At 39.2% G+C, this 18,927-nt stretch overlaps 1 long non-coding RNA gene across 1 annotated transcript in view; it reads left to right on the top strand.

Annotated features, from left to right (window-relative positions):
- Positions 1 to 8,040: 8,040 nt before the first annotated feature.
- Positions 8,041 to 18,927, top strand: part of LOC141570149 (uncharacterized) — a 31,184-nt gene continuing 20,297 nt past the window's right edge. Inside the window, exon 1 of the long non-coding RNA XR_012494060.2 lies at positions 8,041 to 12,010. This is a non-coding gene — a long non-coding RNA (uncharacterized LOC141570149). The remainder of the gene's footprint in view (positions 12,011 to 18,927) is intronic.

Below are 18,927 nucleotides of genomic sequence, written 5' to 3'. Positions count from 1 at the left end.
CTCTCTCCCCTCCCTCCTTTTTCTGTCACCGGCTGACTTTCAGAAATCTTCCGTCAGGCAGCATACCTCAATACCTCATCTCTCTTCAGCCCCGATCCCAAAATCAGTCGTGGCCCTTTATAAGTTTATAACCAGTCAAAGTACTCCGCAGAACTAAACTCTCTCCAACACCTTTCCTTAGAAGGGAGTTCTGTTATATCACATAGGAGTTAGGAATCACTGCTCGCGATTCTTATTAACCAAATCCCTTAGTTTTCCTGGCCTCCTTTGTCTCCTAATCCATTCCTTCTTCCTCCACTCCTATTTCCTGTGATGACCCCGACCCACCCCGGCCCCCACTGCTTTATTTCCTCCTTCCCAGTGAGCCTTTAGAGACCAGCTGGACAGGACAGTAGGGCGGGCTGGGCTAGTTAATGAGGGCCTGGGGACTCACATCCCAATTCTGTAATTTGCATTCCTGGGACTCCCTGTCTGGGTCTCCTAGGAGACTCACCAACCTTGGGCATTTTTCCCCATCTCTCATCACTTTTCAGTATCTCAGCCACAGCTCCTAGTGTCTCCTAGCATGTAAGGCACTCTCTAAATATTAGATGGTCCAGCCTCAGCCTTATTCCTTAACAGTTCTATCCACAATTATAAAATTGAAATTTCAGGGGTGCCCAAGGCCACTTTGATCTCCTAAATTCCACTCTTCAGTCATTTGACAAGTATTTACTGCATATCCATTCTGTATCAGGTACCAGCTAAGTAATGGGACACAAAGATGAAAAAAAAACCAAAAAAATCCCATGGTTTCTGCCCTCAGAGTTGATGCACCAGTGAGAGTCACACATTGATCAAATAAAATAACCTCAAAGACAAATGTAAAGTTATTAGTAATGGCCATTATTGCAGCACCATGACAGGGAGAGTCAGGGTACAATATACCGTGTTTCCCCAAAAATAAGACCTAGCCAGACAATCAGCTCAAATGCGTCTTTTGGAGCAAAAATTATTATAAGACCTGGCATATTATATTATATTATATTATATTATATTATATTATATTATATTATATTATTAAAGACCCAGTCTTATATTATAGTAAACTAAGATTGGATCTTGTATTAATTTTTGCTCCAAAAGACGCATTAGAGCTGATTGTCCGGCTAGGTCTTATTTTCGGGAAAACACAGCAGGTGCCTGTCCGCTGATAGGGAGAGCTGAGGGCAAGGGAATGCTTCAACCAGAAAGCAAAGTTTAACTGAGTTATATGGGGTCTGACAGCTGTCACGTGGAAAGTGGTTTCTTCCTTTGGTTTCTAGACACCACTCTATTATTCCTTTGACCACTTGTCTTCTTTGATCGATGATAGTTTTTCTTATATACAGATTATATAAAACAGGGAGGATCTGTTCCTTGAAGACTTGGTAGAATTTGTGTGTGTGTATGTTTGTGTGTGTGTGTGTGTGTGTGTGTGTGTGTGTGTGTAGAGTGTAGCCTTTTTGATACTGATTTAATTCAGGTTTTCAATTTCTTCTAGAGTCAGTTTTGGTAGGTTATATTTTTCTGGTAGATTGTCTATTTAATCTGTTTCAGATTTATGGGCATAAATGTTTAAAATCACCATAGATCTGTAGTTATATTCCCCTTTTCAGTCCCAATATTGTTTGTTTATAGTTTCCTTTTATTTCCTCGATATACTTTGCCAGAAATATGTCTAACTTATTGTTTCAATGAACCACATTTTGTTGTGTTTTCCCATTATTTCCTTGTTTTCTGTTATATTTTACACTGTGGTTTGATTTTTAAATTATTTTCTTCCTTTTACTTTCCTTGGGTTTATTCTGCCATTCTTTTTCTAACTTCTTGAAGTGGATACTTGGTTCATTAATTAAAAATTTCGTTTTCTAATATATGCATTTAAGGCCATAAACTTCCTTCTGAGAACTACTTTACTATGTTTCATAAGTTTTGCTATATTGTATTTTCATTCTGTCAGTTTATTTTTGACCTGCATATTTTATAAGTATATTAAAAATTTATGATCTATGAGGTTTAACATTTTCCCTTTTTATTAATTTTAATTTTATGTAATTGTGGGTCAGAGAATGTCATCTGTATGTGTAATATGGCAGGCAGAATATTGGCCCCCCCAATGATGTGTACATCCCTGGAACTGAATATTATGTTACATGGCAAAGAGGAATTAAAGTTGCAGACGAATCAAGGTTGCTCATCAGTTGACCTTGAAAAGGGGAGATTACCCTGAATTATCTAGGTGGACCCAGTATATAGCAAGAGTCCTTACAAGTGGGTGAGAGAGGCAGATGAGACAGACCTAGAGAGGTGGCAGCATGAGAAGGATTCAGCCTGCTGCTGCAGACTTTGAAGATGGAAGAAGAGGTCCAGGAGCTAGGAATTGTGGGAGCCTCCTCAGGAAGCCAGAAAGTAAGGAGCCTGATTCTCCCCTGAAGTATTTAGGAAGTAATGCCGCTTGCCCACACTTTGGTTTTAGCCTAGTGAGACCCATTTCAGACTTCTGACGTATAGAAATCTGATAGTCAGTTTGGGTTCTTTGGCAATTTGCTACAGCAGCCATAGAAAACTAATACATATACATCCTCTGGCATTTTTTTGAGATTCACTATGTGGCCTAGTAGGTGGCTGTAAATGTTCCATGTATGCTTGAAAAAATGTATATTTCTGATTCAGTGGTCTCCAAACTTTTGATTTTATACTTCATTGATAAAATGATTTTGAGCGTGTATCCCCAAATACGTATATACGATATTTTATTTTATTTATTTATTTTTCAGTATACAAGCAGGGTTTATTAGTGATACTTTCTCGGGGAAGAGAACAGGCTTAGTCAAGGTGGGAGAGAGAGGCCTAGCTAGCTGAGGTGGGGGGGAAGAGAGAGAGAGAGAGAGAGAGAGAGCGAGGTCGAGAGAACGAGAGACAGCGAGACAGAGAACAAGAGCAATATACAAGATTTTAAAATAAATTATATTTATAGATTATATATTCAAATATGAATTCTATATATGTGTATATAGACATTAAAAAGGGTAAGATAAAATTACATAGTCACATAAAGAAAGGATTAAAGTTGGGGAAAACAATATTTAAAGATAATATTTTTACTTATTTACAATATAAAAGATCATTTTGCTCTCATTAAAATAATATATAACATTTTGTACAATAAAATATATTAATAATAATATATTTATTAAGAGCAATGAACAATGTGATTTAACGTGTTTCATGATTTTTACAAAATCTTGCTTCAATACTTTACGTATATGTAGTGACTAGTAGAGTTAGGTAAATTCAACTATTTGGTTTTAACGACTAACTTAGATGAAAAAGGTACTCTAGGTCAAACTGTTTCAGGTATGTTTTTTAATTTTTAATTGTGAGCCCATCTTCAACAAGTCTTTCCTGTTGGGATCTGCAGTGGCCCAAATTAAGGGTATGTACCTTCAAAAGCGGTTTTGTAGTTGATTTTATCAGACATTCTAGGGATATTACTGACTTGAGATCAATTTCTTTGCTATTTTCTTGAGGGCAGATGAGGTTTCCCAGCCATGATAATATAAATTTGAACCCTAAACCTGGATGAGCATAGGCGTTAGTTACAAATTTTCAAGATAATATTTTTCTCTGTCCAGAAGGCAGTCAGAGACAGATAAGCTTCCTTGTTGAAATGGCTCTGTGTTGGTCAGCGGATATTTCTAGATTTCCTTTACAGGTTTCCAGCTTATGTGAGAGCCTGTCTTTTCCAATTTCCTGTCTGGTGGGGCCCAAGGTCTTCTCCTCGGGAATCCTGTGGGGTTAAAACCTCAGCCCCTAGGTAACCAGAGCCCTTCATTGGCTGCTCATGCACTCGCCCCAGCAACTTCCAGTTCTGCCTGCTTCTCTGGCACCTGGGATTCTCCCTTCTTAGTTGAGAGCTTAACTCTTCATGTAAAAGAATGTCATGTAGCATTTCAAGGTGTTTGTTACAGGGGTTGGAAGTCCCATTTCACAGGGTGCTGTGTGGCCCTCTCCTTCCTGAGCACTCTTTCTTTCTCTTTCTTTTTTAGGGCTTGTTGACTCGTGATTTTATGTGATAGGTGGTTTAAAGAATTAATTCTGGTTTGAGATAAAGCTAATTTCTGAAATCATACATTATGTAAATTGACATGTGTATGGTTTGAATGCTGACTATTGAGGTTTTCTGACAGTCACGTAGCCAGCAAAGGGTAAAGTAAAACCAGTGAAGGGAAATTCTCAAAAAGACATCAGGGCAGAGAGATACAATGAGGATCTTGGGCCCCAAGCCCACTGAGATATGAGGATCCTGGGGTAGGTGGAGAGAGCGTGGCTTTCAGAACCACCCAGATTGGTGGTCCAAAAGCATCCCGGCCAGTTATTGCCTGGATCATCTCAGGTGAGTCCCAGAACCTCTCTGAATTGAGCCTGTGTCTACTTGGGGATAGTGTCACGTGCTATGTAGCAGGTTGGGAGAATGAAATATAACAACATAAATGAAATGCCTTGCGTCCTTTGGGTACTCAATAAATGTTCATTTCTGCCCTCCCTTTCTTGGTGTTTGAGGCTGCAAGTTCCAAGAAAGGGGGTTGAAGGAGCAGCCAGTTCACCTGGGAACTAAACCAAAGGAGCATGAAAGCGACAGAACAACTCGCTCACCTGAACAAGCTGTGCATATGCAGTATGTCTGCTCCATGTGTTATTCATACTCAGAGCGTTCTTCATACTATAGAAAAGTGATTTTGCAAGGGATGGGGGATGTTTCCCCTCCCAGTGGGCTCCTGGGCATTTCCTACTTACTCTTTTCCTGAGTGATTTCTCTTGTCCACCCAGATGAGTGGAGACTGTACACACAACCAGTCTAGATCTATTTTATGGTCTTCCCTGCAGCAGGAGGCAACTCTGATTTCCCCAAACTTACACCGAGTCTAAAGTACTGTGAGTCCTATGAATAACTTGCCTTCATTTCCCCTCTGGCCTATGGTAGTGTCATCTGAGCCCTACCTCTTAGGGCCAGTTTACTTCCCAGGGGTGTGCTGGAGCCTGCTAGTACTGTCTAGCCAAAGCCTGATTGTTAAATTGTCAAGAACTATGTCTGCTGGTTACACATTGGTAGGTTGGAATTGGCTGTGGTGGGAGTATTTACAACCACGTAAATCAGGAAGTGCTACAAATCAAGGGGTCCCCACCCCAGAGAGCTGGCTGCATGTTTACCACCACATCACTTCTACTGGCTTACTAGGGCTGGGCCCAATGATGGTCTTTGTCTTTTTTTTGGTTCTTGGGGAAGCAGTGTTCTTTCTTATCTGGGCCCCAGGCCCTCTCTGGCTTCTAGATAGAACTACTTGTGGTGAGCTCGTCTTAGCTATTGCAACCAGCTGAGGATCCCAGACTAGCAGAGCTAGAAGAAAGCTTTCTGTTCCTGTGGGTTTATCCCCTCATTTTACAGATGTCAGAACCGCCGGCCGCGGAGGTGAGATGACTTGCTTTGTGGCAGAGTTGGGAGAGAAGCCAGGTCTCCTGAATCCCAGTCCACTGCTGACTACAGCACCTACAGAGCCAGGCACATATTGGGCACTCCGTACATGGGTTGGACTGAGGGTTATACCTGACAATGCCTTCTGAGCGCAGTCTGTAGACTTGTCTCCTCTGCTTTTCCTGTATCTTTTTGCTGCCTATCTCAAGAAGACTGTTCCCTGCCCTGTTGCTCTATGAAACTGTCTCAGCTTCTTTCTTTTTTTTTCTAAATTGGAATTTAATTATACAATATCTTCATATCATCTCTTGATAGAAAATTAAACCAGTAAAATCCATTAATTCCACCAGTAGTTATATACACTAAGAATTCTTACACTTGTGCTCCAGGAGACACATGCAAGAATGTGTACACACTGGTATTTGTAACAAAAAAAGAAAAAGAAAAAAAAGAAAAGGACCTATAGGTCCATAAATGGTGGAGAGAATAATAAATGTTGTATATTCACCCAAAGGAATAGTTTAGAGGAATGATAATGATTGACCTATATTCAATCACATACACTACATGGGCCTCAAAAACATAATTTTGTACAACAATGTGAATGTAATTAATGCACTGAATTGTATGCTTAAAAATAATCAACATGGTAAATATTATGTATATTTTACTGTAATAAAAACAAACAAAACAAATAAAACCATAATATTGAATGGTACTGAGTGAAAGAAGCAAGCCACAGAAAAGTACATGAGTAAGATTCCCTATACATCAAGTACAAAAGCAGGCAAAACTAAACAATTTGTAGTTCAGAGAAACACACATACATAGATGTTAAGGGCTAGAAAGAAAAGTTAAGGGAGTGATAGACTCAACGCAGACTTGCGCCCCCTGTTGGGGAAGGAAGGGAAGGTATGATCAGGAAGCGTCTAAGGTTCTCATGTTCTGACCTTAGCATGGGTTTTCATACTGTTATTTCAATATACTACTTTGTTTATTTGATATAGTTCACAATAAAAAGTTTTTAAATATAAATAATGTTAATATACTTATTTACATAAATGTATAAATAAAATGTCTGATAAATTCAGCTGCAAAACCACTTTGAAGGAACATGCCATCATATAGGCCACCAAGTACTCAAACAGAAAAGCCTTGGTAAAAATGGACTCATGATTCAAAATTAGAAACACATCTGAAACAGTTTGACCTAGAGCAACTTTTCTTCTAAGTCAGCTGTTAATACTAGTCACTATATATAACATATTGAAGCAAGGTTTAAAAAAACAATGAAATACATTAAATCACATTGCTCTACCTAAATATATTAGTACCAAATATTGTTATATTGTATAAAATGTTATATATTAATATTTTATTGAGAGCAAAATAATCTTTTATATTATAAATAAGTAAAAATAGTATTATCTTTAAATATTGTTTTTCTCAACTTTATTTCATCCTTTTTTATTTAAAAAATTAGAAGTGAAAATGGAAAAAAAAATTGAACAGTTGTAGATAAGAGTCAAACTCTCTCTGGTTTATCTCCTCCCCCCAGCCTTGGTCCTCTCCCTGCTTCCTCAGAGGCAATCACTGTTTTAGATTAGCAAATATTCCTCCAGAACTTTTTCTAAACAAACAAATTATATGTGTGTGTTTTATTATTTAAGTGACGTTCATGGCCAAAATAAGTGAAGATCTCCTCTCCTTGTTAGGCTGTATGTAATAAGTAGTTTTATGCATATATATATATATATATATACACATATATATACACACACACTCATATATATATATATATATATATATATATATATATATGCATATCACACACACATAGGAAGTGAAAGTTTAGACCTCCCAGAAACAGACAATGATCAGCAAAAAATCAGATGGATTTTCCCAGCAAACTCCCTTTTATTTTCTACTTAAAATATTATTAAGTAATAATCGAACATTTCTCACTCTGATCTCAGCCCCTCTTCTACTGAGGACCCTCGACTTGATTTTCTTAGAGCTGGGAGACCCCCTGTCTCCAGAGGTGGCGAAAAACCTCATGTACAGCATGTACGACTTTTCCCTGGCAAGGGGCATACCCCCTCTCTTTTATACCTGAGATGATCGACAGAGAGGACATCTCTATTTTCTAAAGGAAGTATTACACATGCCTGAAGTAATTCTTCTAACACAGAGCAAGAAATAAAGCCTGAGGAACAAATCATGCCTTGGTTCTCTCCACTTGTTAAAAAATGATCTCTTGGAAATGAAATAGTCCAAGCCTGGCAATTCCTGTTCTTATGTTGCTTTTTTAAAATCCGTCTTCTAGATAAATAAAGGATTGTTAATAGGCCTAGAATCTCAGCCTGCCAGGAAGAATTCTCTAAGAACCCTAGCACAGTTGTGTTTGGGGTTTTGTTTTATTTTTTTATAAATGATATATAGCTATATATATATATATATATATATATATATATATATATATATATATATATATATCCTTCTAGAATTTGCTTTTTATGTATTGGAGTTGTTTTATGTTATGCATATAGAACTACTTGTTCTGTTAAATAGAGAATAGATGTATGTAGGCTTTTTAGCTATTCTACTATTCATGAATACTTAGGTTTTCCCAACATTTCACTATTACAAATGGTGTCACATAAACATTTTATACTCCCCTGTGCATGTGGGGTTGTCTCTTTAGAATAAATACTGGGCATTGGACTCACTGAGTCATAGGGCATACACATTTTCCATTTTAATAGATGCTGGCAAGTTGCCCTCTAAAGTGGCTCTGCCACTTCACACACCCACCAGCAGTGGAATGAGAGCACATATTTCCTCACATCCTGCCAACCTCTCATATTACCTAACCATTTTTGATAATCTAATTGAGGGAAAATGCTGTCTCATTGTTGTGTCAGTGTGTACTCCCTCTGATGACTGGTGAGGCCGAGCATCTCTGCATGGTCATTGGATGTTTATATTTCCTCCTTTGTGACGAATGACTTTTTATCCTTGTATCCCCACCCGTGTTCTAAAGTCCACTCTTGACTCTTCCCTACAAAAATCCTCTTGTGACCCAACCTGCAGAGCCTCTGCCAATCCTGTGGATCCCTTCAGATGTTTGTCGTCTGCTCTAGGGGCTGAGAAAAGCTTCCTTGTGGCAGGGGAGGTCATTCTGTCCTCCTTTTACAAACCTCAGGAGACTTCAGACCTGCAGGGAAGTGGTAGCCCTTACCTCATTTGTAAGATGGCGGTTGGGACTTGAGTAGCCCCTAGACCCCTCCGCTTCAGCACTAGATGCTTCCCTGAGATTACTCTGGCCTCCAGCCCAGACAGAAGGGCTCGTTGGTGCATGTTGGCTCTTTTTAATTGAGGTAAAATTCAACGTTTTAACCGTTTTGTAATGTACAATTTAGTGGTTTTTAGTATTTTCACAATGTTTTGCAAATATCAACCACTAATCCTGTTCTCCCCTAAAAGAAATCTCATACCTGTTAGCTAGCAGTCAGTCACTTCCCCTCCTCCCCATCTCCACTAATTTATTTTCTGTCTCTATTGATAGTCTTATTCTCAGCATTTCATATAAATGGAGTCATATAATATGTGGCCATTTGTGTCTGGCTTCTTTCACTTTAGCATAATATCTTCAAGGTTTGTCCATGTTGCAACATGTATTAACAGTACTTCAGTCCTTTCTATGGCTAAATAATATTCCATTGTATGAATATACCACATTGTGTTTATTCATTTATCAGTTTATGGAAGTTTGGGTTGTTTCCACTTTTTGGCTCTTATGACTAATGCTGCTTTTAACATTCATGTACAAGTTTTGTGTGAACATATGTTTGTTTGTTTTTTTAAGATTTTTTATTGGGGAAGGGGAACAGGACTTTATTGGGGAACAGTGTGCACTTCCAGGACTTTTCTCCAAGTCAAGTTGTTGTCCTTTCGATCTTAGTTGTGGAGGGTGCCGTTCAGCTTCAAGTTGTTGTTTCAGTCTTAGTTGTGGAGGGCGCAGCTCAGCTCCAGGTCCAGTTGCCGTTGCTAGTTGCAGGGGGCACAGCCCACTATCCCTTGCGGGAGTCGAGGAATTGAACTGGCAACCTTGTGGTTGAGAGCCCACTGGCCCATGTGGGAATCGAACCGGCAGCCTTCGGAGTTAGGAGCATGAAGCTCTAACCGCCTGAGCCACCAGGCCGGCCCTGAGCATATGTTTTTAATTCTCTTTGGTATATACCTCTGAGTGGAATTGCTGGTTTATATGGTAACTCTATGTTTAACTTCTTTTTCCCCCCTCCTTCTTCTACCTTCCCCCCAACCCAGGTTCAAGCCATTGTTTTCAGTCTAGTTGTGTAGGACACAGCTCCCTGGCCCATGCTGGTATTATTAGCCTTGCGCTCCCCCGGGCTGAGGCAGTTGATCCCCGGTCGTCGGTCGGCCACTCACAGCAGCTCTCGGCAGCTCTCACCGGCTGCCAGCCGCTCATGATGTCTGCTGGCCACTCACACTGGCCACCGGCCACTCATGGCAGCACACTGTGGTAGCCCACGGCAGCACACAGCAGCCCACGCCGACCTCTGGCTGCTCATGGCAGCTCAGCTCCTGGGAGAGCCGTTGTTCAAAATCTTAGCTATAGAGGATGCAGCTCACTGGCTCATGTGGGAATCGAACCGGTGACCTCAGCGTTAGGAGCATGGCAGGCATTCCAACCACCTGAGCCACCAGGCTGCCCCCCCCCATTCTTTAAATTTTTATTGGGGAATATTAGGGAACAGTGTGTTTTTCCAGGAACCATCAGCTTCATGTCCAAGTCGTTTTGTCAATCTAGTTGTGGAGGATACAGCTCACTGGCCCATGTGGGAATCGAACCAGCAACATTGGCGTTATGAACACTGCGCTCCAACCACTGACCCAACCGGCCGCCCACCGGTGGCTCAGCTCCAAGCTCGAGCCGTTGTCTCTCACTGGCCCATGTGGGAATCGAAACAGTGACCCTGATGTTATGAGCACTATGCTCCAACCACTGAGACAACTGGCTGCCCCTGTGTTTAGCTTCTTGAGGAACTGAAAAACTTTTCCACAACTGAACCATTTTGCATTCCCACAAGTGGTACATGAAGGTTCCAGTTTCTTTACATACTTACCAACACATGTTAATTTTCATTAAAAAATTATAGCCACCGTAGTTGGTATGAAGTGGTATTTCATTGTGGTTTTGATTTGCATTTCTCTAAGACTAATGATGTTGAGCATCTTTTCATGTGCTTACTGACCATTTATATATCTTCTTTGAGAAATGTCTGTTGAAATCTTTTGCCCATATTTAAATTAGATTATTTGTCTTTTTTGTTGAGTAATAAGAGTTTTTTAAAATAAATTCTGGAAAATAGACCCTTATCAGATATGTGATTTGCAAATATTTCCCCATTCTATGGGTTGTTTTTTCACTTTCTTGATAGTGTTCTTTGATACACAAAAGTTTAAAATTGATAAAGTCCAATTTTTCTGTTTTTCTTTTGCTGCTTGAAATTTTTGGTGTCATGTTAAAGAAATTGTTGCCTAATCCCAGGTCACACCGGTTTTTTCCCTAACAATTTAATAGTTTTAGCTCTTACATTTATTTCTTTGCTCTATTTTGAGTTGATTTTTGTATATGATTTGAGGTAGGAGACCAATATCATTATGCCAGTACCATACTGTTTTGATTACTGTAGCTTTGTAGTAAGTTTTGAAGTCAGGAAGTGTGAGTCCTCCAACTTTCTTCTTTTTCAAGATAATTTTAGCTATGCTGTGTCCCTGGCATTTCCATATGAATTTTAGCTTTATTTCTGCAAACCAAGGCAGTTGGAATTTTGATAGGGATTGCATTGGATCTGAAGATGAATTTGCGGAGTGTTATCATCTTATCAATAGTAAGTCTTCTAATCCATGAACATAGGGTATCTTTACTTATTTAGGTCTTCTTTAACATCTTTCAATATTGTTTTGTAGTTTTCAGTATACCAACCTTGCACTTTCTTCATTAAATTTAATCCTAAGCATTTTATTCTTTTTTATGCTAATTGTAAACGGAATTATTTTCTTAATTTCATTTTTGAATTATTCATTGTTTGTGTAACACGTTGACTTTTGAAGGAGGCAATTGTTTCCTTCACAGAGTTGGAAGGTGATGCCTTGGGGTGTAGGTGTATTCATATTACATCCTGTGGACCATTGCATGGGTTACCTGTGACTTATCTGAAGTCACAGATGTAGAGTTAAGTGCTGTGACGCAAAGGGAAACATATCTGATTCATCTTTCCTACACTTCCTTTGCTTCTGACAGCTCCCTTGACTGAGAGAGGAAGACAGTGTGTTGGTGGCAGGGACCTCCCTCTCTCTCACAGCTGCTTCCCCTGACCCTTCTCACTTTCAGGGTTTTGGAAGCACCTCTGAAGGCATTCCTGAGGACAGAGGCTGTGGCAACCTTCTCTGTTACCTGCAAGTTGGGCTGGAATCCTTCCTCCTTTGGTAGGTATCATGCCCACAGAGGAATGATGACAGTGACAGGTACAGGCAGGGTCTTAGAGGCTGGTGGGGTAAGAGGAGTCTGGGGAGGGAGTATAAGGATCAATCATATGGTGAAAATCGAAGTGGAGGACCATTCAAGGTAAATCTGTACTGCCTGGACCATGTCCAAGACCGTCTCTCTGCCTGATCACTTGTTAGCAGGGTCAGTGGCTCAAGCTGTTAGTCTTCTTTCCACTGTACCTGGGGATGCTGAAACTTACCTCACAGGGTGGATGTGAGCAGTTACGTGTGGTAATGTGGGGGAACACCCTGCACAGGGCTTAATGCAGAAGGTGCCAGTAAATGTTCCTGGGACTATGAGTTGGTCATCAAGCCCCTTTTTCTTCTTGGGGTTGGGGCAGTGTGAGAGCTCAGGATTCCTGAAGTGACACAAGGTTCATAATAAAGGGAACGAGTGGGAAAGTGCAGCAGGCGGAGGTATATGGGAGACATATGGGACAAATCTCACCTTTCAAGGGCTCATAGTTAGCAATAGGAACTTTAGAATGGGCAATGTGGGAGCTTTTGGGGCTGAAGAGACCCCATCACATCTTTACGCCAAGGGAATGGGACAGGCTGGTTAGGGATAGTGGCAAGAAGCAGGCTATTGCCAGTTTATGTGTTTTGATATTTAAGGGCAGAGAAAAAAAGTCTCTGCATAGTTACTGAAATTTTAAACAAATGTTAGCTTATTAAAATAATCAATTTCAAAATCCAGTTTTCCTTGCTTTTTAAGTTCAAATTATAAATTGTTCTATTCTGAATCTAATAAAAATTTGAAAATATTACTTGTTTTTCTTTAATTTCAACCTATAGATTTTGTTTGACTATTATATAATACAGTAATGGAAAGACAATGATCTTCACTTTTGGGCGGCATTTCTTTTATTGTGGTAAAGTACACATAAAATTCATTATCTTAACCATTAAGTGTTCCGTTCAGTGGTGTTAAATACACTCACATTGTTGTGCAACCATCACCACCATCCATATCCGTGACTCTTTTCATCTTGTAAAACTGAAACTCTATACCCATTAAACAAAAGCTCCCCATTTCCCCCTCTCCCCGGCCTCTGGCAAGTACCAGTCTACTTTCTGTCTTATGATTTTGACTGTTCTAAGTACTTCATGTAAGTGGAATCATACAGTATTTGTCTTGCTGTGACTGGATTACTTCACTTAGCATAATGTTCCCAAGGATCATCCGTTGTAGCATATTGCAGAGTTTTTTTCCTTTTTAAGGGCGAATAATATTCTATGATATGTATACACCACATTTTGCTTAACCATTCATCTGTCAATAGACACTTGGGTTGCTTCCACGTTTTAGCTATTGTGAATAATACTGCTATGAACACTGTTGTGCAAATATTTCTTTGAGACCCTGCTTTCAATTCTTTTAGATAAATATCCAGAAGTGAAATTGCCAGATCATATGGTAACTCTATTTTTAATTTTGAGGAGCCATACTATTTTCCATAGTGGCTGCACCATTTTACATTCCCACCAACAGAGCACAAGCGTTCTAATTTCTCCATGTCCTTGCCAACATTTGTTTTCTGTTTTTTTCTTTTTTTTGGATAGTAGCCAAAGATTTCCTCTTTGAGCCACTGGTTGTTTAAAAGTGTGTTGTTTAATATCCACAATTGTGTGAATTTCCCAGTTTTCATTTTGTTATTATTTCTAACTTCATCCTGTTGTAGTCAGATAAGATACTTACGCATGATATCTGTCTTTTAAAATCTATTGAGACTTCATTTATGGCCTAACATATGGTCTATCCTGGAAAATGTCCCATGTGCACTTGAGAAGAATGTATATATCGGTTTTGTTGCGTAAAGTGTGTGTATATGTCTGTTAGTTGGTTTATTTTGTTAAATCCTCTATTTCCTTCTGTCTGGTTGGTCATTATTTTGAGTAGGATATTGATGTCTCCAACTATTATTATAGAACTATTTCTCCTTTCAATTCTGTCAGGTTTTGATTCATGTATTTTGATGGTCCGTTAGTAGGAGTATAAATGTTCATAATTGTTATATCCTCTTTCTATGTTGAACTTTTTATTAATATATAATGTCCCTTGGCTCTTGTAAATTTTCTATTTAAGGTCTATTTTGTCTGATTCCAACAAGGCAGTTGGAATTTTGATAGGGATTGCATTAGATCTGTAGACGAATTTGCAGAGTATTTTCATCTTATCAATAGTAAGTCTTCCAATCCATGAACACAGGGTATCTTTTATATAGCTGCCACTGCTCTCTTTTGGTTACAATCTGTATGGAACATCTTATTCCATTATTTCAAACTTTCAACCTGTTTGTGTCTTTGGATTTCTAGTAATTCTTTTATAGACAGCATTTGGTTGGATCATGTGTTTTTATCCATTTTGCCAATCTCTGTATTTTGATTGGAGTTTAATGTATTTACATATAAAGTAATTATAATAAGGAGGGACTTCTGCCATTGTGGTTTTGTTTTCTTCCCTATTTCCCTGAAAATAAGACCTAGCCAGACAATCAGCTCTAATGTGTCTTTTGGAACAAAAATTAATATGAGACCTGGTATTATATTATTATATTATTTATGTAATTATAGTAATTATAGTAAAATAAGACCGGGTCTTATATTAATTTTTGCTCCAAAAGATGCATTAGAGCTGATTGTCCAGCTAGGTCTTATTTTTGGGGAAACACGGTATATGCCTTATAACTTTTTGTCCCCCATTTCCTGCATTCCTGTCTTCTTTTCTGTATAGTTGATTTTTGGTAGTGACGTATTTATATTCTTAATTTTCTTTATCCATATTTTATAGCTTTTTGTGGTTAGTATGGGAATTACATTTAATTCTAAGATTACAATACTCTAGTTTGATCTTATACCAGCTTAACTTAAATAACATATAAAAACTGCTCCTTTACAGCTCCATCTTCTCCCCCTTTCAGTTGTTGATGTCACAAAATTACATTTTATACATTGCATGCCCCAAAACATAAATTAATTCTTTTAAATGCATTAGTCTCTTAAATTATGTAGAAGGCACGATTTGGAGTCACAAGCTAAAGTTACAGTAATATTAGCTTTAATACTAATAATTGTTTTTTTTTCTTTAAATGTGTTAGTCTCTTAAATCATGTAGAAAACAAAAACTGCAGTTACATACTACTCTTATACTATTACTTCTATAATTTCCCATGTGTTTATCTTTATTGAGATTTTATTTCTCCATACAGCTTTGAGTTATTGTCTAGTGTCCTTTCATTTTTTCCTTGCAGGACTCTCTTGAGCATTTCTTACATGGCACATCCAGTAGTCACAAACTCTTTCAACTTTTGTTTACCTGGGGATATCTTCATTTCTACTTTACTTTTGAAAGACAGTTTTGCTAGACATCATATTCTTTGTTGATAATTATTTTTCTTTTAGCACTTTGGATGTATTGGCCTACTTACTATCTTCTGGCTTCCAAAGTTTCTGATGAAATATCTGCTGATTTACATGTATGCAATGATCTGCTTTTCTCTTGTTGCTTTCAAGATTCTCTCTTTGTTTTTGCCCTTTGAAAGTTTGGTTATAATACATCTTGGTGGAGTCTCTTTGAGTTCATCTTATTTAGAGTTCTATGAGCTTCTTGGATATTTATATTCATGTATTTCATCAAATTTGGGAGGTTTTCAGCCGTTATTTCTTCAAATATTCTCTTTGCCCCTTTGTTTTTCTTTTGCTCTTCTGGGACTCCCGTGATGTGTATATTGATCCTCTTGATAGTGTCCCATCAGGTCCATTGGGCTCTTCAATCTTGTTTTTTTTTCTTTTTTCTTTTTCTCCCCCATTCCTCAGACTTGATAATTTGTCCTGTCTTCAAGTTTGCTGATTCTTTCTTCTGGCTGCTCAAATTTGCCTCTGAATTTCTCTAGTGAATTTTTCATTTCAGTTATGTACTTTTCAGCTTCAGAACTTCGTTTTGGTTTCTTTTTAGTTTTTTTATCTCTTTGTTGATATTTCCATTTTGTTCACACATTTTCTTGACTTTCTCCACATCTTCCTTTTGTGACGGAGATGCACATATGCCTAGCTGTTGCTTCAATTTTGCCTTTCTACCTTTCAAATCTCACATACATTTTTCTTGTGGTGAACGCCAACCTGGAACCATAAAGGGAGGGATTTCCAAGAAATGTGGTTTCTTCTTAGCTAACCTGGCATAGTAAAAAGTCACCATGTTAATTCCAAACATTCCTGGAGTTAAAAGAATACCTGTCCACTAAAGGAACTGTTTTACTATCTCAAGTGGACAATATATGACTGTGATCTGTGATTATTACCTCAAGAAAGCTAAAGTTGTCTATTTGCCAGAGATTTGAGGCTAGGATGCCACACCTGTGGCCCATATACATCTAGGTGAGTACACTAAATTCCCTTAAATGTTTTGAACTCTATAAATGTGATGTTTTTTATTTTGTCTAAGTCTATACTCTTCTAATGAGTTTAGATTTGCATCCTGACTTCTGGATTGAAATTACACTCTTATTAGAGTAAGAGTCTGGGATCCCCACCCAAGCTGTAGCTACTCTTGGTAACTTGGCCTAAGTGAATATTGGATCCTTTCCTTATTCTTCTTGTCTGAGTGGGTCACAACTCTAGTGATATTTTAGTGACACCTTTTGCATACCTTTGCGCACTCTGGGCTCAATCCTGAAATCATGCCAATGACCTTGAGCACTGAGTGAGGACCCTGCAGGGTCCCAGGAGTAACTCCTCCCAGGAGTGGAGAGCAGAAGTGTGTGTGCTACATTCACCTAGGATCAGGATCTTTACAGTTCAAATGACATATGCAGGGCAGACCCCAAGGAAGAATGTGGGGCTCAGAATCACCTCTAGGGAGAGGACTGAAGTCAGCAAGAACCATACACACACTTTGCATTAAAAAGAGCATTGAAGCCTCCCAGGGGACACTGGGTGTGGGTAGAAGGGCTTTGGGGCCAATTGTATAACCAGGAGCTTCAAGCTTTGACTCAGTGGGAAAAAGCTTCTTTGCTCTCCAGTCAGTGCTTGATTTGAATGGAGGCAGGATGCTTGGTGTTTCATCAGTCTGGACTTTGGGTGCCCCCTTGTGGCAGAATAGTGATTATGGTTTTCAGAGGATCCCATGCCCTCTCAGGAACCCAATATTCTGGTTCCAAGACCATTACTACTATTAAAACACAAGGACAGAGGTGCCAGGCATCTAAAATCCCTGTAAAGTTTTCCTGCGTCTGCAGAGCAGGCTGTGTTTCAGCGAGTCTTAGGGATTTGGGGAAGCCCCTCGGGGAGGGCCACTGATAGGAGCAGAGGGACTCAGTCCCAGGGACTTAGTCTGTAGCTGTTGAGGAGTCTGTCTTTAGTGTAATGCAAAAGAATGCACCAGAGCGTTATCTGATCTTAAAAGCGCCTGTATTTTCCAGGCTATTTTACCCCAGACTCTAGACTAGTGGTTCCTTACTTAACTTTTTTGGGGTCAAGGGGCATCTCGGAGAATCTGAAGAAAGTTGTTGATCTTCCTTCAGAAAATACACATGCACACAGTATCAGGGAGATAGTGGACCCTGTGGGGATCCAGGGACCCACTCTGGATCTCTGCTTCTATTAGTGTCTCGGAGGCTTGATGCCCTCGAATAAATTTGCTGCCCTTCAGAGAAGATTGACAGTGTCTGCTTAACGACGAGATTTCTGGAGAGGAAGCCAGAACACGGTAAAATTTCTTCTCATGAGAGAAGTAACATTAGCCTCAAAGAGGCTAAAGAGCTGCCTTGTGTTGAAAACAGTTGTTCTTTTTGGGAAAATATCTGAGAAGGACAAATAGAAATAGTTCACATAATGACGTGAAAGACGGGCCACTCTCTGGAAGGGTTTCCTAAAGCAATTCCTCTTAAACTCTACTTCAGATGGTCTGAAGTGTCTCTGAAAGATTTCCAGAGGCAAGACAAAATATGTAAGAGATTCAAAAAACTCACACTGGTCTGCTTCTAGAAGAAAGTTGAACAAGTTGATCCATGTCCCTTTAAGACTCATCTTTAAAAGGATTTTCTTTTGGTTGGGTACAATTCATTTGCTCACCAAATATTTACTGAATGTATATTGGAAAAGAGAATTTTAGAATTAGCAAGAACTTCAGGCATGTCTTATTCTGATTCCTTTATTCTCAGACAAGCAACTTGAGGGCCAGGGAGGTAAAATGTCACTCATTTATTCATCCAAGCTTATCAATCACTTCCTATGTGTCAGGGCTTTGTATGAGGAATAAAAGAGGAAAAACACAGAGAATAATCTAGTGGAATTGAGTGGTATGTATGCAAATAATTGTAATTCAATAAAGGCAATTGGTTTGATGGAGGGTATTCAAAAAATAGGGGAAGCTTGGCAGGAAAGCCAACTACATCTGCCAGAGCAAGATGACCTCACAGAGGAGGCAGCATGTGAGCTACATAATGGATGAAAAGGGGTTTTCTAGGTAGGCTAGCTGTGTTTGTTCCAGGCTTTGGAAAGGGTATGCAGGCTGGTCAATGCAATATGGTGCCAGGCCAAGGGATGAGTGGGGCCTGGACTGCATTCCACTGAGAGGAAGAGGCACCTTTTCCTAATTTACACAAAAGCACAGTAGAGGTTAACAGTCCTGAATGTGGGCAAAGATATAGAAATGTACAAGAGCAAAGTGTATTCTGAGATCTATTAGTTCTGAGAGCCATTAGCTCAGATTGCTAGTGCGAAAGCACAAAGTGGGAGGTGATGAGTCTGGACAGGTAAGTGAGGCCAGGTCATGAAGGGCTTTGTCTATGACCATAATACTAGCAGTGGTGATGTTGGGAATGGAACCTCGGTCCCTTCCTTCCAGACTATTACCCTTT

This window comes from Rhinolophus sinicus, chromosome 1 (assembly GCF_057876585.1).
Source record: "Rhinolophus sinicus isolate RSI-liver-muscle chromosome 1, RSI-T2T, whole genome shotgun sequence".
In the NCBI taxonomy this organism is placed as follows: domain Eukaryota; kingdom Metazoa; phylum Chordata; class Mammalia; order Chiroptera; family Rhinolophidae; genus Rhinolophus; species Rhinolophus sinicus.
The sequence above is the reverse complement of the archived record's forward strand: the minus strand, read 5'-3'. Positions and strand labels throughout refer to the sequence as shown.